The sequence below is a fragment of the Bombina bombina genome, chromosome 5 (assembly GCF_027579735.1).
Source record: "Bombina bombina isolate aBomBom1 chromosome 5, aBomBom1.pri, whole genome shotgun sequence".
In the NCBI taxonomy this organism is placed as follows: Eukaryota; Metazoa; Chordata; class Amphibia; order Anura; family Bombinatoridae; genus Bombina; species Bombina bombina.
Window position 1 is genome coordinate 983,227,394 of NC_069503.1, and position 23,464 is coordinate 983,250,857.

Sequence of the window (23,464 nt, forward strand, 5' to 3'; positions counted from 1 at the left end):
AAAGCAGCGTTCAGCTCTTAAAGCAGCCCCATTCCTATGGGGAAAGAAAATGTACGTTTACACCTAACGTAACATGAACCCCGAGTCTAAACACCCCTAATCTGCTGTCCCCGCTATCGCTGACACCTACATTATATTATTAACCCCTAATCTGCCACTCCAGACACCGCCGCCACCTACATTATAGTTATGAACCACTAATCTTCCACCCCCAATGTCGCTGCAACCTAACTACACTTATTAACCCCTAATCTGCCATCCTCAACGTCGCCGCCACTATAATAAAGTTATTAACCCCTAAACCTAAGTCTAACCCTAACTCTAACACCCCCTAACTTAAATATAATTTAAATAAATCTAAATAAAATTACTATATTTAACTAAATTATTCCTATTTAAAACTAAATACTTACCTGTAAAATAAATCCTAAGTTAGCTACAATATAACTAATAGTTACATTGTAGCTATTTTAGGATTTATATTTATTTTACAGGCAACTTTGTATTTATTTGAACTAGGTACAATAGTTATTAAATAGTTATTACCTATTTAATAGCTACCTAGCTAAAATAAAGACAAATATACCTGTAAAATAAATCCTAACCTAAGTTACAATTACACCTAACACTACACTATAATTAAATTAATTACCTTAACTAAATACAATTAAATACAATTTAAAAAATTATCTAAAGTACGAAAAAAAACCCACTAAATTACAGAAAATAATAAAATAATTTCAAGTTTTTTAAACTTATTACACCTAATCTAATCCCCCTAATAAAATAAAAAAGCCCCCCAAAATAATAAAAAGCCCTACCCTATACTAAATTACAAATAGCCCTTAAAAGGGCCTTTTGCGGGGCATTGCCCCAAAGTAATCAGCTCTTTTACCTGTAAAAAAAAATACAATACCCCTCCAACATTAAAACCCACCACCTGCACACCCAACCCAACTCTAAAACCCACCCAATACCCCCTTAATAAAACCTAAGACTTACCCCTTGAAGATCCCCCTACCTTGAGAAGTCTTCACCCAACCGGGCCAAAGTCCTCAATGAAGCCGGGCGAAGTGGTCCTCCAGACAGGCAGAAGTCTTCATCGAACCCGGGAAGAAGAGGTCCTCCAGACGGGCAGAAGTCTTCATCCAGGTGGCATCTTCTATCTTCATCCAGCGGAGCGGCTCCATCTTCAAGACATATGACGCGGAGCATCCTCTTCAAACTAAGTCCAACTGAAGAATGAGGTTCCTTTAAATGATGTAATCCAAGATGCAAGCTCAATCCTATTGGCTGATTGCCTCAGCCAATAGGATTTTTTCTACCTTAATTCCGATTGGCTGATAGAATTCTATCAGCCAATCGGAATTCAGGGGACGCCATCTTGGATGACGTCATTTAAAGGAACCTCATTCTTCAGTTGGACTTCGTTTGAAGAGGATGCTCCGCGTCGGATGTCTTGAAGATGGAGCCGCTCCACGCCGGATGGATGAAGATAGAAGATGCCGTCTGGATGAAGAATTCTGCCCGTCTGGGGGACCTCTTCTTCCCGGCTTCGATGAAGTCTTCTGCCCATCTGGAGGACCACTTTGCCCCGCTTCGTTGAGGACTTCGGCCCAGTTGGGTGAAGACTTCTCAAGGTAGGGTGATCTTCAAGGTTTTATTAAGGGGGTATTGGGTGGGTTTTAGAGTAGGGTTGGGTGTGTGGGTGGTGGGTTTTAATGTTGGGGTATTGTATTTTTTTTTATTGTATTTTTTTTTACAGGTAAAAGAGCTGATTACTTTGGGGCAATGCCCCGCAAAAGGCCCTTTTAAGGGCTATTTGTAATTTAGTATAGGGTAGGGCTTTTTATTATTTTGGGGGGCTTTTTTATTTTATTAGGGGGGTTAGATTAGGTGTAATTAGTTTAAAAAACTTGTAATTATGTTATTATTTTCTGTAATTTAGTGTTTGTTTTTTTTTCGTACTTTAGATAATTGTATTTAATTGTATTTAATTGTAGTTAGTTTAGTGAATTAATTTAATTGTAGTGTAGTGTTAGGTGTAATTGTAACTTAGGTTAGGATTTATTTTACAGGTAAATTTGACTTTATTTTAACTAGGTAGCTATTAAATAGTTAATAACTATTTAATAACTATTCTACCTAGTTAAAATAAATACAAAGTTGCCTGTAAAATAAAAATAAACTCTAAACTAGCTACAATGTAACTATTAGTTATATTGTAGCTAGCTTAGGGTTTATTTTATAGGTAAGTATTTAGTTTTAAATAGGATTAATTTAGTTAATTATAGTAATTTTATTTCGATTTATTAAAATTATATTTGTTAGGAGGGTGTTAGGGTTAGGGTTAGATTTAGGGGTTAATACATTTAATATAGTGGCGGCAACATTGGGGGCGGCAGATTAGGGGTTAATAAATGTAGGTAGGTGGCGGCGATGTTAGGGATGGAAGATTATGGGTTAATAAAATGTAACTAGTGTTTGCGATGCGGGAGTACAGCGGTTTAGGGGTTAATATATTTATTATAGTGGCAGCGATCTCCGGTTTGGCAGATTAGGAGTTAAATCATTTATTATAGTGTTTCTGAGTTGGGGGGGGGGCTCGGTTTAGGGGTTAATAGGTAGTTTATGGGTGTTAGTCTACTTTTTAGCACTTTAGTTAAGAGTTTTATGTTACAGCGTTAGCCCATAAAACTCTTAACTACTGACTTTTAAATGCAGTACCAGTCTTGACAGGAGAGGCTGTACCGCTCACTTTTAGGAAGACTCGTAATACCGGCGTTAGGAAAATCCCATTGAAAATATAGGATACACAATTGACGTAAGTGGATTTGCTGTATTTTAGAGTCGCGGCAAAAAGTGAGCGGTACACCTGTACCTGCAAGACTCGTAATACCAGCGGGCGTTAAAAAGCAGCGTTGGGACCTCTCAACGCTGCTTTTTAACCCTAACGCTAGACTCGTAATCTAGCCGTTAATTAGCTGCAGACAAAAAAATTAACTTTAAGTTTTTAAAATCTCTTGAATAAATGTGTTTCTTTTTCACTTGGTATAAAATCACAGGGTAAAATGTAGTTTTGAAAAAAAGGCTTTGCTCAGAAGAATGTCTAACATTCAGAAGTCACAGCTTTGCAAACCTGGAAAGTATAGGGAACTTAAAGCCAATCATGAATCAATGCACTGCTGCTTTGCAGCGCTGCTCTCTGTTTGACTGTTCTCTCTTTTTTTAAACAGTGCTTTGCTCTGACTGCACTGTGTTAAGAAAAATTACACAGTGCTGTCAGAGCACAGCATTGTTTGAAGAGAACAGCCTGATGTGGGACAGTGCTTCAAATCAAAAGAGCTAACAGTTCCTGCATGTGTCCCATTCTTTCTGTAGACATGCGCATTTTCTGTGATGACATCTCAGATTACAGTATGTTCTGCCTTGAGGGTCATAGTGCCTCCTTCACCATAAGTGAGATTTTTGTGTCAGCTGAACTATAGTAAATAATGTAAAGCAACTTTATGTTATGTATTTAGCTCACAATGAGTTTTCAGTCTGTAATTTAAGAGAGTCTGGGCTGCCACTGGTATGCCCGCAGTCTGTGCCTTTAATAATGCCTGGGGCTTCACCCCACTGTGGGTGTTACTCATACAAGGCTGATTTCTCCTCTTTAATGCTCCTCACACATCACAGAGAACGGATGTGCTACTGCAAAAGAACAGCCCACAACATTTCAAGTCTGTTGTGGAGGCTCTCACATAGGTTTTGACCACTTCTGCTGTTCTTATAAAATGTATAATACTTTCTGTGAAATCCATGATGTGTTTGAATACTCTAGGCCTATGCTGTACATCAGCAACATTTTTAGAATGCCTAGCTCTACTACATTAAGGTTAAATAAATGTGAAATCCCATATAAATATTTGGTGTTTTTGCTGGGCTTTTCCCCAGAGCAATGAATAAACAAAAAATAGGAAGCCAATGGAAAAGGTGAACAGAATCAAAATTGTATAGATTGTCACTAATTAATACTTTGTGTGTTTGTTTGCAGCTTTTTATAGTGTGATAGTATGTGATTTGCTTACTGTTACCATGTTAATGAAACAAAGAAGTCATTGTGCTTGACAGATGCTTGACGCCTCAGATGCAAAACACTGCCAAAATGATTGTTCATGAAAAACACTTTTTTTTTTTTTTTAATCCTGTGAAAATAACTAAAGCAAATCTTTTGTGAGAGGCATCAATAAGAATATGGAGTGATGTCCTTAAGAACCATAATCTCTATCAACTAACATAATAAGATGTCTTAGAATTGTATAACTACTTATCACACTAGTGCAAAAAACTCTTCAAGAAAATTTGTATATATTCTTCGTCTGAAAAGAAACTTACAAACCTAATTAAACGCAATAAATAATAAATTCTGACTTTTTCCACTCCATGGGCTATTTGAGGAGCACCTGAGAAGAGTAAATGTATTTAACTATATCTAGCTTCAGCCTGGAACAGTATATTGTTCGTGCATTTGGTAAATCACACGCAAAAATGAACACCATGTTTTCTCTAGTTAAAAGCGGTTTATGTCAGTAAATAAATAAAAACTAAAAACCATCAATAAGCTCAGGAGATGGTTCGTATTCAGCTGAAGCAGTGAATAAACAAAACACATGAAGAAATTGAATCCATAGGGGCATATTTATGATTGTGCGAGCGGACATGATCCGATATAGCGGATCATGTCCGCTGCACATCGATAAATGCCGACAGCATACACTCTCGGCATTTATCATTGCACCAGCAGTTCTTGTGAACTGCTGGTGCAATACCGCCCCCTGCAGATTTGTGGCCTGCCGCTATCCAGGGGGTGTCAGTCAACCCGATCGTATTCGATCGGGTTGATTTCTGTCGATTTCTCTACGCCGCCTCAGAGCACGGGGCATCAAATAAATATGCCCCATAGTAGTTTATCTTAACAGCTGTAATACTGATGCATCCAATTTATCATGCAACTTTAGCTTATGGTTGTTAATTTTGCATTGAGATTCTCACTTTACAAAAGTATAATGATCAGCTGTCAGCCACAGAGCCTGTTTGTGCCAATATTTGTGTAAAAACACAAATAAGTATGCAATCTTTCACTTTCTATTCCTTATATCACTGACCTCTGACAGCTGAGTTTCCACTTGGGAACTTCCTCTAGCTAAGTTATGTTTTATTAATCTTACAATGTGCTAAATAGCAGAAGAACGATCCCAAAAGCAGAAAAGTAGGCCCCACCTCCCCCCATCCTCAATCTTGATTGTCAAGACTCTCCTAAAACTCTCAAAGCTGTTAGATCAGCAATGAATGCATGTTTTGTAATGTAATGACTGGAGCAGGAGTAATAAAAATGTACTTACTGCTGTCAAAACTAATCTATTAATAGGAAAGTTTGTGGCAAGCATTCTCTAGTTCAAATCTATGGGGAAACAGGTTCTCTATTTAGAGAAAATGGAGCTGTTATTCTTAAGCAGTGAGATGCCTATTGTGTAGGTAATTACATGAAGGCCTATGTTGACCTGGCAATGAGGTACTGTATCTGAATACCTGAAGTGAAGGAGAAAAACAGAAATGAAAGCTACGGCACCATCTGTTAGGCTGTAATGATTGCACTATTTGAAGGCAGAAAGGTTTGTCTGGAGCAGCTGGTTTCCCTCCAAGTGACCTTTTAGCATTTCTACTTTTGCCGTCTGACAGATGTGTCAACTCAATAATTTCAAAAGCCCCTGAATAAATAACCAATTGCGAGCAAGGATGACCCAAAGCGATGACAAAATGGGTGCACACAGCACATTATACAACATAATACCTACCAAAGGAGTTGAAAAACATTACTAAAGGAAAATGCATTTTACTCTTTAGTTTTGACTAAATGGCTTTTTTTTGTTTACAGATCTGTTGTTCTCCTCAGAAAAAATAAATGTGAAGTGATCAAAAGCGTATTGTAATGCATTTGCCCTTGGAATACTTTTATTAGCTGGTTGCAGGACTCAGGTGGTGTGCTGGATCACAAAATGGATTCCTGCTCAGTCACAGCTGAGAAGAAAGACTCAAGGCCAAAGCTAATTGGCTTTGTGAATGATTGTAGCTCTGTGGCTATGCGACTGCAATCAGACCCGTTCTGATAGAGTTTAAAGCCTTCTAACCAGTTTTAAAATGTGATGCAGGTGTTGCTGTAACTCTAACCTTCAGCTGAAGAGATCTCAATTTAAAAGCAATATCTGTCTTGTAGAAACACTTGGTTTAATAATAAGCTCTGTATTTTCCACAACTGATACCTGCAATTATCATTGAAGTATGCCTTCATAAGTGATTTAACAGCAGCATTAACTTCACTATTATCTAATTGCAGTATATTTAAGTCATATGTTATGCATATGATTTACATGATACGTGCCACATTTAAAATTATTGCAGTGAGTAAAAATAAACATTTAAAATCTGATAATAAAAAATCAAAATATACATAGTTAAATATATATTTTCTATCTATCATCTAGCTATCTATCATTTATCAATCTATCTATCATCTATATTAATATTTGTACTAAGTGCCTATTCTTTCTGGCATACTTGCAAAATCTAATTTGCATATGACTATGTGTTTAACAGCTGCTATAGGGTTAAACACATACTGCTCTTGCTTATTAAAGTGATTGTAAAGTTTAATTAATAAGTGCCTAGTAACTAAAAGTAATCTTAAAAACGGGGGCACTTTCATTCATAAAACTTTACAAAGACGCTTATCTTTTAAAATACTCACCTTTGCGTTATGGTAAACATAACGCCGATCCTCCGAGCATATTGATGACGATCCGGCTTCCTCCAATCGTTGTGTGCCTCACGAGCTGGATTTCAAAGGGGACACACATCGATTGGAGGAAGCCAGATTTGTCATCGATCTGCTAAAGAAAGCAAGACCTGTGGGTGGAGGATCAGCGTTATGTTTAACATAATGGTATTTTAAAAATTAAGCGTCATTGTAAAGTTTATTGAATGAAAGTGCCCCTGTTTTTAAGATTACTTTTAGTTACCGGGCACTTATTCATTAAACTTTACAATCACTTGAATGCATTACTGGAAGGCAGCTATCACAACTAGTGAGACAACGACAATGCCATTCTGTACATTTGAAATTAGTAATTTCAGCAGATACATATTGCTCCCAAGACCAGTAATTTACACAGACAGGAGTTATGAGATGAATATGCATTGCTTTACAATGTACTTAAAAAAACTAACTCCAACTCTTACAACAGAATGTCCTTCCAGGACCACAGTTAATGAATCCTCACGTGTCAGAACTTCATCTCTCTCTTTTAGTGTACAAGGTAACACCTCTAACTTTTTTCATCAGGGGCCACACTGAGATTTTGAAGGCTTTTGACTGGTTCCTTTTTTTAAATCCCATCATGCTGTTAAATGGACAGTCTAGTTAAAATTAAACTTTCATGATTCCAATAGGGCATGCAATTTTAAACAACTTTCCAATTTACTTTTATCATCAAATTTGCTTTGCTCTCTTGGTATACTTTGTGTAAAGCTAGACCTAGGTAGTCTCATATGCTAATTTCCAAGCCGTCGAACTGCCTCTTATCTCAGTGCATTTTGACAGTTTTTTGACTCAGCACTGATTGGCTAAAATGCATGTCTGTCAAAAGAAATGAAATAAGGGGCAGTCTGCAGAGGCTTAGAAATAAGGTAATCTCAGCAGTAAAAAGTGTATTAATATAACCATTTTGGTTATACAAAACTGGGGAATGGGTAATAAAGGGATTATCTATCTTTTTAAACAATAACAATTCTGGTGTAGACTGTCCCTTTAATGCTCAATATCAGGTGACTTTAAATTTCATTTCATGACTAAGAGCCTATTGCAGGCTTGAAACGTTGTTTTTTGTATGTTTGCACCTATGGACCCTGCTTAAGGAATAAAGGTCTTTTTAAAGAATTGGTGGCTGGAAAAAGTTTGTATTTTCACAATGCAGTTGAGACCTGGCTAGTCTCTTGCTGTGCCCCAATCTGGAGAGTGTGCCGTTTTCCTACCTTGGATTAAACTGACTTTAAATTTCATTGCAGACCCTTATTAGCAAGGAAATTGTTACAGCAAACCCCTTCCAGCCACACTCTGTCACTTTCTGAGGTAAACCTACCATCATCCTTTTGGCTGAGGCCCCACTCCTTTTCACACCTACTAACATACCCTTAGCTGAAACATCTCTTTGACACCTTCCCTGCTTTTTTTTTTTTTTTATTTTTTTTTTTTTTTTTATTTATACCAATTCAAAGTACAATCAACAAAGAAAAAAGCAAGGGCATAAATACAAAACAAAATCAAGATATCGGACTTTAGATAACATATGTCATAAATGACCTTACAATATTTCTATTATCATCCAACAACTATAGCAATAATCTTTGCCTTATCAAACCGACTATCAGTTTACCAATAACTTATTACTTCTTAGTACATGAATTGGGAGTTTTCAAAACCTATTTATAATAAACCAAGACAAAAACAAGACACATAACAAAAATGAAACAAAACAAGACAATGCAAGACACGACAAGACAAAACCAGACAAGACAAAACAAGACAAGACAGAAAAAAAAAAAAAAAAAAAGGAAACCCTAAACTAACATCAGACTCCCTTAGTCAAACCTATCTAATCCTGGGAATGTGAAACCTGCTTTATGCAAAGGTTTCAGAATATCCGCTTGAATCACTGCTGGTTGCACTTTAATAATCTCTGCCCATTTTATGTAGAAATCTCTAACTTGACTTTCATTCTTTATCTCTAGATTCAATTGCTCTATAATTAATTGAACAGTCATTTTTTGTGTGAAATCCACTAAACTTGGATACTTATTAGATTTCCAATGACGGAAAATTAGATTCCCTGCAATTTGTATTGCTGTTATTATTAGGGCATACTCTTCTTTTATAGGCCTATTGTCCGAGGTAAAAAAGAAGATGCTTAGGGCCGTAAGGACCACCCTTTGGCTAAGAAACCTATTCAACCAAAACTCTATTTTCTTCCAAAATGTATGTATCCTTGGGCAATACCACAAACAATGCACAATGTCTGCCCTAGGAGCATGACAATGGAAACACGTCCCTTTAGAATTCTTATCCCATTTAGCTAAACGTATAGGTGTAATATAAGCAAAATTTACCAGATAACTATGGGATTCTTTCCAGGCCGTATATTTATACCCCACTTTTGCTATGCTGCTTTTAATATCTTGGACTGATACGTCCGGGAATATTTTTTCCCATTTTACACTAAGAGTTTCCATATGCATATCCCCCCAATTTTTCATAATCATCTTATACCAAATTGCAATTGAGTGCAGGCCTGCCCTAAATAGCTGTATCCCAGTTTCTATTATCCCTAGGTGCCCACCATCGGGGGAATCTTGTGCTATATATTTGTAAAATTGTCTAACCTGTAAGAAAGCAAAAAAGTGTTGCCTAGGGATAGCAAACTCCTCTTGAATCTGTAGAAATGTTTTAATGACCCCCAACTCTCTATCATACAACTGTTGCAAGAATTCTAGTCCTTTTTTTTTCCAAAGGTGAAAAATGCCAAAACTAAGACCTGGCCCAAACTCCGGATGCCCGATCAACGGGAGAAACTTAGAAAACCTATAATTTATTTTTAGGTCTAGGCAAAATTTCTGCCATGCTTTAACTGTATTAATAATAATCTTAAAATTTAATATTGTTGCTGGCATTTTCTCCATAGGAGTATGTAGGATAGCTTTTAAAGTAAAAGGTTTTATAATATCCTCCTCCATAGCTCTAAAAGAACAGTAGTCCTTTCCCGTAATCCAGTCAATTGCTATTTTTAACATTGAAACCTGGTTATATATTTTAATATTAGGGAGACCAAACCCTCCAGCATCCTTGTCTAAATAAAGAGTGTTTTTAGAGAGTCTTACCCTCTTTCCACCCGATATAAAATTTTTACATTCTTTCTCATATCTCCTCATATCTGAGTTCCTTATAAAGATCGGAAGGTTCTGCATTATATATAACAATCGTGGAAATAAAAATGTTTTCAACATCATAATTCTAGCGGAGACCGAGATCGGTAAAGGACTCCATTTTTCTAAAACTATGGAACAATCAGCAAAAAATTTGGAGTGATTTAGTGAATACCAGAGATCTGGGTTTGCGCTAAGATATAGCCCTAAGTACTTAATATGTTCAACCTCTCGGAAGGGATGCTGGAAAGTATATTTTTTGGGCCGTTGGATCCACAATATTTCTGATTTTGTATAGTTTACCTTATAGCCTGAAAAAGAGCCAAATTCACTAATTATTCCTGATAATATGGGGATGCTTTGAGCTGTTCTAGATAGAAAGAGTATTAAATCATCTGCATAGAGGGATAAAACAACGTTTCCACCCCCTATCCTGATACCTTCCAAAGCTTGTCTAAGCCTAATGGCCAAAGGTTCTATCGAGAGATTAAAAAGTAGAGGTGACAATGGACACCCTTGCCTAGTCCCTTTCATCAACGTTATTTTTGGTGAGAAATATCCATTTATAAATAATGTAGAACAGGGCGCATTGTAGATCAATTTAATAAAGTTAAGAAAATTGCCTGTAATACCAAATTGAGAAATTGAAGTAAATAAATGGTCCCAGACAATGGCGTCGAATGCTTTTTCCGCATCCAAGGTTAGTAGTGCCAAGTCTACTTCCCCTACATTATAGTTAGTTTTATTTTTGTTCCAAAAATGGCTCAGCACTAATAAGACCTTACGTATATTTTTTGATATACATCTTCCTGGCATAAATCCAGATTGATCACTATGGATTAACTCATTTATGCTCTTCTTCAGTCTATCTGCTACTATAGCTGCAATAAGTTTATAATTGTTATTTAATAGTGATATCGATCTATAGGCATTGAGATTTTCCGGGTCTTTATCCTTTTTATGCAGTAAAATGACTGTGGAAGCACAAAAAAGACTAGAACCTGAATCATTCTGCATAAAATAGTGGTTAAATAGGTCTTGTAGTGTACCCCCAATTTCACTTTTCAATATTCTATAAAATTCTGTGGGTAACTGATCCGGACCAGGAGCTTTATTTAATTTAGCCTTATCTATAGATGTTAAGATTTCCTCTTCTGTTATAGGTTTATTTAACTCTACCAAATCCTCTACCGATATTTCTGGGAGGCGCACTTCCTTCCAGAATTGCTCTCTAGCAGTTTTATCAATTGATCCCGCTGTATAAATTTCCCTATAGTGTTCATACATTAGTCTATTAATCTCCTTTGGTGAAGTGTATCTTGACTCCCCTATTTTGATACTGCTGATATTCCTTTTCCCCTCACTTCCCCCCTTACTTATTTTAGCCAAATATTTTGCTGACCTACCCTGGTAACTAGAGAAGAAGGCATTCATCTTCCTATCCTGTTTTGCAGTCTTAACTTTTAAGAATCCCTCTCTTTCAGCTTTGGCTTTCATATATTTAGCCCATGTATCATTATTAGGGTTATCAATGTATATCTTGAATTTATTTTTTAACTGGTTGGCTAGTTGGATATCTCGGTCCCGCATTTTCTTTTCGCGTTTAGCTAAGTAACTTTTTATTTCCCCACGCAAAACTGCTTTTGCAGCTTCCCAAAAGACCTCTATTTTATGATAATAGTTCTTATTTTCTATTTTATATTGTTTCCATTTTTGTACTAAAAATCTATTAAAGTCTATATCCTGTATCAAGTATTTAGGAAAAAAAAAGTTATTGATTCCGGTTTTCCGGGATCTAATACCCTCAATATCTAAACCAATTATTGCGTGATCCGATATGATTATATCATCTATCATAGGATTTAGATCTAAAGATAACATCGGGTCATTTATTAGAAAAAGATCTATGCGTGACATTACTCTATGCATTTTAGATACACATGAAAAAGATCTCGTATCTGGATTTTTAATCCGCCAAATGTCATAGAGATCTAGTTTATTCCGAAAAAGCCTAAATAATCTGTCTTCCATTTTCCTGCCTACAGGACGATTTGCAGGTCTTGTTCTATCTAATTCGGGGTTCGATGTCATATTAAAATCCCCGGCAATAATCATATTCTTATTACTGTAATGGCAAAGTTTAATGTATAACTCATCCCAAAAACCAGGATCTAAATCATTTGGGCCATAAACATTACAGATAATTAGTGATGTATTGCCATGCTCAATTCCAAGTATAATATATCTCCCTCTCGGGTCCCTCACCTGTAGTGTAATTTTATATTTAAAGTTTTTAGAAAATAGAACTGCTACCCCTCTCTTACGTTTAGGTCCAGGGGCAGAGATTACTTCTCCTAACCAATTACCTTTAAGTTTATTCAATTCCACCTCTTGCAAATGAGTCTCTTGTAAAAGAGATATATCTGGATTCTTTTTTTTAAGTAATTTTAAAATTATGGACCTTTTCGCAGGGGAGGTTATCCCCCCCACGTTCCATGATACTATATTAACCATAGCTATTTCAGGGTCTTAATCTAAAAAAAAAAAAAAAAAAAACAACACCCAACAAAAAACACATAGGGAGGCATATACCAACATCAAACATCATAAAATAATTTCCTTCTATAAACATACCTAGTTCTTTACATAGACAATTGCAAAATACCATATAATAAGCCTGTTTCAACCGGGGGCAGCCTGTAATGTACCCCTACAGAGACTTAATATATTCCTCGGCCTATTGCTGTGATTTTAGCGTAATGTTTTCATTGTTATATCTAAAACAAATTTTAGCCGGATACATAAGTCTGGCCTGAACACCTTTTTGTATTAGGGATGAACAGAAGGGAGACATTTCTCTACGTTTCATAGAAGTTTCATACGAATAATCCTGGAAAAGTATAATTTTCTCCTGTCCTATCATTAGTGGACTTTTTTGTCTAGCATATCTCATGATTATTAGTTTATCCTGAAAATTTAAATATTTTACCATTACAGGCCTGGGTTTATTTATACCATTACTCACTACTCTGGGGGGACCTAGTCTATGGGCCCTTTCTACCAAAAAAGATGTTTCTGAGGTTTGTAGACCCAGTAACAATGGTAGGTCTTTAGAGGCAAATTTAATTAAGTCTTGATACTGAATAGTATCTGGGAGACCTATTATCTTCACATTGTTCCTGCGTGAACGATCCTCTAACTCCTCTACCTTAGACTGCATATTTTTAATAGTAGCCTGCTGCAATTTAAGTAATTTATCTTGCGTGCCCACCTGATCTTCAAGATCAGAGATTCTCGTTTCGGCCTCGCCTAATCTACTGGAAAACTGTCTGATCTCTTCTGTAAGCTCCGATATCTCAGATTTAATTGCATTAAGTTGTGGTAGTATTAGTTCAGATATTTGTTGTATTAGATTTTGTGTATCATAATTGCCTGATTGTAAAACCTGACCCTCCATACTCTGTTCCAAGTCAGAGGGTTTCGATTTTCTCTCACGTTGTTTGGGTGGCATTGCTGGCGATTTAGTTTTTGTTAATGTGACAAATCTCTCCATCAAGGAGAGAGGAATTAGTTACTAGTGAGAAAACTTAAATAACACACACACAAAAAAAAAATTTTTACAGCCAAAGTTCCAGACTTTAGCATTAAGTGAGGAGAAAAAAAAAAAAAAAAAACAGTGAACTTGTGAAAGTGAAACTACAATAAAGTTATAACACAGGGTATATATATATATATATATATATATATATATATATATATATATATATATACAAAAACACACACCTATATATACACACACACATACACATGTGTATGTAGATTATTCAAAGAAAGCCTATCCTGGCTTTATCTTCAGTGATTATGACGCCAAGCAATGTTTATCGCTGATACCTACAAAAGGGACAATTAATTGTGTCCTTACCAATATCTAATAATCGCTAATCAGTGCTACTTACTAAGAGATAATACCAATTAGCTACTACCAACTACTTCTCCAAGAATTTGCCTGCCTACATTAATACAGCCAAAAAAAAAAAAAGAGAAAAAAAAAAACAAAAAAAACCTTTCAATATCATCAGCTATCTTAGACCTACTGACCCAGAAGGCAATTACCTTTAGATATACTAACTACTCCTAACTGCAGTTAGGTGAACTCTTTAGCTTACTCACATGGTATTATATCACCCAATCACTGCTGAATTTTAACAACCTAACCTTCTAGGAGACACACTCTTAATGGCCCTAAACCTGGGTCTCAATCAATACATATGCACTTTATGTGGAAAAAAAAAAAAAAAAAAAAAAAGTCCAGATAATTTTGCACACAAAAGGAAATTGTCCAGGGCTTTTAATCCTCAATCCTCCTCCTTTACGCTGCGAACCAGGCTCTAGTGTACAGTCTATATCAGGAGGCCTTGATATAGGGGGAAAAAATAAAATAAGTTATTTTCTGGCTCTTTGATCCACTGCAGTAAAGCTAGGTTTTTCAAGGCATTTAATGTACAGCTCCCTGCTACTGGGTCATCTACCTAGCCCAATATGTTTATTACGTGAGTCACACACTGTCCCTCAGGCAGACTTGAGCAATCCTGTAAGACTGTGCACTGCTAAAGACAACACTTAATATGGGACCATGACACAAGCAAAATGAGTCTCTTCCTTAAGGGCCTCTATTCCAGTGCTTTGCTTTTTGTTTATCCAGTTTTTTTCCTTTTTTTTTTTGCGACACTTCTTGAATTTTCACTGATATATACTAATCAGCTGTCTCTAGTACCATATCCACAAGTTAACAATTCACCATTTTATGGCCCTGTGTCCCTCTCCACAGCTTACACGCAGCTAATCCACTTGGCTCACACAGCTTCCTTTGTAAAGATCTTTATAAGCAGGTGATTTAAGATTTAAGCTGTGACACTAGACTTTTACCAGACCTCCATATGAATATAACTTATGGCTCTTTATCCATATCCTTTCTGCTATTTTTCTCTCTCTTCCTTTCCCCCGGTAAAGAGTATTTACTTTCTCTTTAATATATACTCCATCTCTCCCCAATGCGGAACAACAAAACAAAACATTAAAAACGATCCATCACAAGCATACAGAAAACACGGGTAGTGGCAGATATTGTAAATTGATACTTGCGCCTCTCCTCCTGGAACTCAGACACCATACAGAGCCGCTCCCATATACTTCACCAGTACCTTCCTGTGTCCTGCACCAGTCGTGATACCTCTCGACCGGTCCCGGTAGGAAGGTGAACCCGGACTTGTGGGATGCTCACTGATGCTCTGCGGAGCGCTCTGCTCCTTCCTTTGCGCTGGCGCAGCACTTGATGTACCTCCGCTATCTGCCACCAGCGCTATTCCACGCTCCCGGTATCTGTGTCACCGCCCAGATATCCTTGGACGCTGCAATGACTTTAATGCTTGTGGCCAGTGCCAGCCGGCCGCTGGAGGCAAGTGGGGGTTCCGTGCAACCTTTATGCGTCCTTCCCTGACCGGTGATATACTCCTCGGCTATAGGGGTACTCTTTGCGGGGCTGTTGAAAGTTTGCTCTTCAGACTCGAGCTACAGAGCGCGTGCACCTACACCACGCTCCTCCCACCGGAACCACCGACACCTTCCCTACTATTCAAATGGCTGAAGTGCAGCCCAGAGTCTGCCTATTTGCCTGCATCAGTTCTATGTCACTGACAACACACTTTTCAGTTAGTGATGGGCAAATCAGCAATAGTTGTGCCTAAGGCCAGAGTAATGGTATCATTTTAAGACACTAGAAATCGGCCTAGTCCTGGCTATGAGCCATAGGCTAGATAAGCTTGCTTTAGCATTTCACTACCTTCAAGAATATATCAGTCTACTCTTAAGAGAACAAACTTCTCTGTTTAAAGTGATTTTAAGACCATATTGAAATTAACACTCATGTTGCTTGTAATAAAAGGCTTTAACATAAATAAGTGTTAACATAATGAAGACAGCAAATCATTTATGTTTCAAATATGTTGTCCAATTATGAGTCATGCTTTACGGATGCAGCTGTTTCTGCGTGAGCCTTCAGGCTCGCTGGAAACAAAAGTTGAGAAGCAGTGGTCGCTGCTCTTTAACTCATCCGCCAATGTGCAGGGCGCGGCATTGCACAAGCATTTCACCTAACCCGGAAGCCCACTGACCTTTACCCCAGGTCGCTCCAGCGGCCCTTTGACCCAGAGCTCGGCTCTTTTGAGTATTGGTACCTCCTAGGGAGAGCAAGAGGTGGGGTGATTGCCAGAAGGGAGCTCCCTTGGGAACTTGGGGTTTCGGACCCCCCTACAGGAGGGGGGCCACAAAGAGGAAGGGAACCACAGAGGGGAAGGGAGCTGTAGAGGTAGGGGAGCCACAGCGGGAAGGGAGCCACAGAAGGCAAGAGGGGACACAGAGGTGAACAAAACCACAGAGGGATAGGGTGGGGAGCCTTAGTGGGGAGAGGAGGGGAGCCACAGAGGGGAGAGGTGCCACAGAGGGGAGCCAAAGAGGGGGAAGGGAGCCACGGAAGGCAAGAGAAGACACAGAGGGGAAGGGTGGGAGCCACAGAGGGGATACACAAAGAGGAGAGTTGGGGAGCCACAGAGGGGAGAAAGAAGGGGAACCACAGAAGGGAAGGGGAGTCACAGAAGGGAAGAAGAGAAACAGAGGGGAGAGGAGGGGGTCTGCAAAAATGGTGCAGGTGCAAAAACAGGGGTACACAAAAACAGGGGGTGCTGGGAAAATGGGGGGTCCGCAAAAACGGGGGCCACAAAATGGAGCCGCAAAAATGTGGATGGGTCACAAAAGGGAGAGGAGCCAGGCTGCAAAAGGGAGAGGAGGGGGGCTGTAAAGAGGAAGGGAGCCACAGAGGGGAAGGGAGCTGTAGAGGGGAGAGGTGTCACAAAGGGGAGCCGCAGAGGAGAGAGGAGGCACAAAGGGGAAGGGACCCATAGAGGGGAGAGGTTTCACGGAGGAGAGCTGCAGAGGGGAGATTAAGGCACAGAGGAGAGAGGTATCACGGAGGCGAGGCACAGAGGGGAAGGGAGAAGCAGGCTCTAGCCCTTATCTTGTGAGCCGAGGCCCCTGGTAGTTCCTCACTCTCTCCTCTAAGCAAGCCGCTACACAAGTTCCCCCCAGCTCCAGCCCTTTTGTATTAGAAGCCCGCACGCAGTGCTTAGAACAACTTGCGCACTGGAAATGAAAAAAAAATAGATAATAAATGAGGTAAAATAAATGAAAAAATCACAAAAATAACACAAACCTCAATTGCCAATATTCCTAAGTCATCCCTGGAAATTCCTAAATTGTCCTGGACCACTGGACGACTGGAGTTTTCAACCCCTGTTTGTATGGATAATAAATAGATACTATAATATTATAATATTATTATGATAAATTACACACACACATATATAAATATATTTAATTTCCCCAGTTTTTTAAATGTAAAAAAAATATATATAAAATGTTCTCTTCTTAACCACATGGCTGCAACAAATAACTATATAATTAGTTACAGCTAAGGGCCAGATTACAAGTGGAGCTGTAAATATCGCTTTCTAGAAAGCGATATTTGTGCTCCACTTTGTAATAACAGAGCACGCTAATGTGCGCTGGTATTATAAATGTGGTGCAATGCGAATGCTACCTTGCGTTTGTATTGCATGGAAGCATTGCTATCTATTTTGAGGGCATTTGGGGCACTTTTAGAAAATTAAAAAGAGATTGGATACCTGGTTAATTTTCTGAGTGCTAATTGCTACTGTGATAATTTAGCGCTTCACTTGTAATCTATCCCTAAGTGTTTAAAGGGACATTAAACAGCTCTTGCTTTTGTGGAGAAATGTGTGTTTGTTCCACAGAATGGAAAGAACATTCTGTAACCTAATGCAGCAAATTGCCTATACCAGTTATTTGGTTTGCAGCATTTGGAAGAATGGTTAGTTATTTGCTTTTTGGTTATTCAAGTCAATAATTTTCTATATTTATACCATACATTAGGGTTCTAAGACCTCAGACGAAGAAGTACAAGGAACACTTTAAAAATGGGAAAGGTTTCCCAAAGTGGCGGCTTTTTCCGGGGCACTCCACATGGACAGTAAATATGGGCTTAGGACCCTTCTAAAAAAAAGTGTGACATCAGCACTGTTATTTTTTTTACACCTACAGTTGACAGTAGCTGAAGGATAACTGTTCTCTGATCACTCATTATTTTAAGCTGAGCAAATGTTGAGGTCATTTTTTTTTTTTCTTTACATAGAGATGTTCCGGTGATATTTCTTGTCAACTTTTTACAGCTATGCTGCATCACTTTCAAGTAGGGTTGCCACCTTTCTTGGAAGAAAATACCAGCCATGTTTATTAACATAAATTTGAATAAATAATTAAACAGCATAACTCAAAAACTAAAGCTGCTATGACTGATTTTAAATGCTCATTTGTTTATAACTAGTATTCATCACACTCAGAAGACGTTTCACTTTCACAGCCTTTTGGGGCTTTCTTTCAATATTTATTCTTTATTTCCTACATTGACATGAACCTTAAAAATACCGGCCATGTCAGTAAAATACCGGCTGGGTGGCATTATGTTACTTTAAATTCCACTCAAAAGTTCAGAAGACTCCACAGGAAAGATTAAAACTACACTATGTGATCATTATAAGATGCAGCCTTAAACTAGTGAGGAAAATAGAGAATGAGGGGTCAATTTATCAAAGCTTCAATCTCAGTGCATTCACCAGTGTCAATACGCTTGCAAGACATCGGATCTGAATACGATACCCTTATTTATCAAAAAAGCCGTCAAAAACACACGCTTCAAGTTTGGTGTGAAGAGCATCGGACTGTTGTTAACTAACAGTCATCAATGTCACGGTTATTCTGTTTTTCCCAACTTTATTTATACCATTTCATTACTGTCCATGGACAAGCACATTTCTCTAAAGCTAATCTTTTATTTTTCAATTGTTAATGTCCAAGAAATAGCTACATTTATACCTCAACAAACAATATCTCATAGAAAGTTATTTTTATATTTATTTGTTATACAAAAAAATCTGTTATATGATACTTTCACATAAATTAATGTGTATTTGTATTTCTAGAAGTCATGATATGCTTTTATCTCATATAGCCACAGCAATATCTTTGAATATCTCCCTGTAACTTCCAAGCTCACACCTACAGCAATATCTTTGAAAATCTCCTTGCAACTTCCAAGCTCACACCTACAGCAATATCTTTGAAAATCTCCCTGCAACTTCCAAGCTCACACCTACAGCAATATCTTTGAAACTCTCCCTGCAACTTCCAAGCTCACACCTACAGCAATATCTTTGAAACTCTCCCTGCAACTTCCAAGCTCACACCTACAGCAATATCTTTGAAAATCTCCCTGCAACTTCCAAGTTCACACCCACAGCAATATCTTTTAAAATCTCCCTGCAACTTCCAAGCTCACACCCACAGCAATATCTTTGAAAATCTCCCTGCAACTTCCAAGCTCACACCCACAGCAATATCTTTGAAAATCTCCCTGCAACTTCCAAGCTCACACCTACAGCAATATCTTTGAAAATCTCCTGCAACTTCCAAGCTCACACCTACAGCAATATCTTTGAAAATTTCCCTGCAACTTCCAAGCTCACAGCCACAGCAATATCTTTGAAACTCTCCCTGCAACTTCCAAGCTCACACCCACAGCAATATCTTTTAAAATCTCCCTGCAACTTCCAAGCTCACACCCACAGCAATATCTTTGAAAATCTCCCTGCAACTTCCAAGCTCACACCCACGGCAATATCTTTGAAAATCTCCCTGCAACTTCCAAGCTCACACATACAGCAATATCTTTGAAAATCTCCCTGCAACTTCCAAGCTCACACCTACAGCAATATCTTTGAAACTCTCCCTGCAACTTCCAAGCTCACACCTACAGCAATATCTTTGAAAATCTCCCTGCAACTTCCAAGCTCACACCTACAGCAATATCTTTGAAACTCTCCCTGCAACTTCCAAGCTCACACCTACAGCAATATCTTTGAAAATCTCCCTGCAACTTCCAAGCTGACACCCACAGCAATATCTTTTAAAATCTCCCTGCAACTTCCAAGCTCACACCTACAGCAATATCTTTAAAAATCTCCCTGCAACTTCCAAGCTCACACCTACGGCAATATCTTTGAAAATCCCCCTGCAACTTCCAAGCTCACACCTACAGCAATATCTTTGAAAATCTCCCTGCACCTTCCAAGCTCACACCTACAGCAATATCTTTGAAAATTTCCCTGCAACTTCCAAGCTCACAGCCACAGCAATATCTTTGAAAATCTCCCTGCAACTTCCAAGTTCACACCCACAGCAATATCTTTGAAAATCTCCCTGCAACTTCCAAGCTCACACCCACAGCAATATCTTTCAAAATCTACCTGCAACTGCCAAGCTCACACCTACAGCAATAGCTTTGAAAATCTCCCTGCAACTTCCAAGCTCACACCTACAGCAATATCTTTGAAAATCTCCCTGCAACTTCCAAGCTCACACCCACAGCAATATCTTTGAAAATTTCCCCGCAACTTCCAAGGTCACAGCCACAGCAATATCTTTGAAAATCTCCCTGCAACTTCCAAGTTCACACCCACAGCAATATCTTTGAAAATCTGCACGCACTAGCCCTCCAAGCATCCCTCCACCTCCCACCCTGGTGTTTACCTTTAATATATAAACACCTCCTAACAGCAATTAGGTGCAGTTGTCACTAACGAATATATATACAGTCTATATATATATGTGTGTGTGTGTGTGTTATATTGCTATATCAGAAATCTTTTGTAAACATATTTACATGTCCCTAAATTCCTTCTTTTGTTTTAAACAATGTTGTCTTTCATATCTCTGTGTTTATTTATAGCACTATATGTATATATTGTACATTTATTATTATTCTGAGCAGGAATAATTGCAAATATAACATGTAATCAGGGTATCATATGTATTTATTTGCAATCAATGGATATTTTAAGAGCTGGGCCAGTTTTCTCTCTGTACCTGTGTAACCCCTCCTGGTTGCAATCTAGTTTTTAAAAACCACCCCTTCACAGGTGTTATAAAATGGGCTGGCATATAAGATGACATTTCTTACTGAAAAAAAATTCAAGAGAAGGAAGAAATACACTGACAGCATGACAGTAAAGAGGTGATTTTAATTTCTGCTGTATCTGAATCATGACAGCTTAATATTAGGTGGGCTATCCCTTTGAGCTATCAGCTTAAGATTATATTGAATCAAGCATCAATTCGAATTTTAAAATCCTAGTCTAAAATATTACACTGTGTGTCCTAATGTCAGCATCAATGTTAATCTTTAATTCTAAATTCACATATACATACTTTCAAAGTATAATACACAATGTAACAAGTGGCACTTACAAGTTCTTATGAGTGATCAATGACACAAGTATTGAGCATTTTGATTTGTTAGGAGTTAGGAGTTTACGTCATAATTGGTGAGAAAAGTGTTGCGTCAAAATTAGTGCAAAGTGGAGAGTGGGGCTTGTATTACATGGCTTAAACATGGTGCACATATATTTTTCACAAAAAATAAAAAGGAAGTTAGCTATATTATGTTACGTATTTATTTCATTTTTATCTCTATATCTATTAGTGCGACAAGTTTGGGGCAAAACTTTTGAACAAATTTTTAGAAATAATATTGTGCCCTTGCTTTGTAATGAGAGACAAATTTGTAACATAATCCATAAGTAGTAATGTATTTTTCATTTTCTGTAATGACGCAAGCATTGATCTGCGTTGGATTGGATCGTATTTTGTTGGTGTTATATCTTTCACTTGGATGTTATAAGTTGCACTGAGTAATTACAACCGGATAAACAAAAACGGTGTCTGTCTTTATTCCAGGATGTAAAGCAGCAACGTGATTATTTTCAAGGGGGGTAATTCTTTTCAATACCCACTGTATTGTTCATCATTTTAAATGGATTTGACCTTTTATTTATTTTTTACACTACACTAGTGCAGTGTCCATTACTTCAGGTCACAGCCCTACAAGGAGGCTGTGGCCTCTGCAGGAAGGTTTATCTAGCCTGATGGCATAGAACTTCTAGAGTAACGTAAGCTGGTTTACTATCAAGACTAGATAACAGGGATTTAGATTTGGTAATGCTCAAATCAGTCAGAATGTAACCTAAGTTGCCAACATGTCAGCTCTCTTATAACAATGAGGGCAGCAGATACACTAAGAATGCTCATTTTACAAGAATATCTAGAAGAATAGAATAATTTGTTTGCTGTTTTTTGACAAGATCAGTTTCTTTTTATGATTTTGATTTAACATATTTGTTTTTACCAAAGGAGCACTATTTAATATCCCTTTAAGTTTAAGTTGTCTGCTGTACTAAAATGGCCTCACCCTAATAACCTAAAAAGCCTTGCAAAGGTTTTTAGTCTTTGCTCGTATTATAGAGGAGTTTGTTTTAGAATTTGTTTTAAGAGGTGGCTGCTTCTAAATTTGGAGCAGGAGCAGGCGCATTGCTCTCTCAAAGACAATCAGAGATTGGTAAATTGCTTACACTGCCCTAGCGTAAAGTGTAAGGGTTAAAAAAAATGTTCACCATGAACAAATACCCATGTTAATTTATAACCAAGTAATACGCTAATGTTTGAGATAGTATTGTATAAAATTAAAACACAGGTTGATAACAATGAACAGAACTCCCAACTATGGAGTGTTGGAAATATGTATTGTTAAAGGGACAGTCTACACCAGAATTGTTATTGTTTTAAAAGATAGATAATCCCTATATAATACCCATTTCCCAGTTTTGCATAACCAACACAGTTATAATAATATACTTTTAACCTCTGTGATTATCTTGTATCTAAGCCTCTGAAAACTGCCCGTTTTTTCAGTTCTTTTGACAGACTTGCAGTCTAGCCAATCAGTGCCTGCTCCCAGATAACTTCTCGTGCAAAAGCACAGTGTTATCTATATGAAATACGTGAACTAACACCCTCTAGTGGTGAAAAACTGTTAAAATGCATTCTGAAAGAGGTGGCCTTCAAGGTCTAAGAAATTAGCATATGAACCTCCTAGGTTAAGCTTTTAACTAAGAATACCAAGAGAACAAAGCAAAATTGGTGATAAAAGTAAATTGGAAAATTGTTTAAAATCACATGCTCTATCTGAATCATGAAAGTTTATTTTGGCCTAGACTGTCCCTTTAATGATATAACAGTGCAGCTAATCTGTGTATAAATACAGTACTATTAGGCTTCTGTAAACTGTTCTCAATGTAAAATTGCCTATGGTCCTTCAATAAAACTTTTTTGGAAAAGAAAAAAATGTTCACCAAACACAACATAAATACATTAAAATAAAGTATTACACTCATTTATACACTTTCTATATTTATATAACTATTAA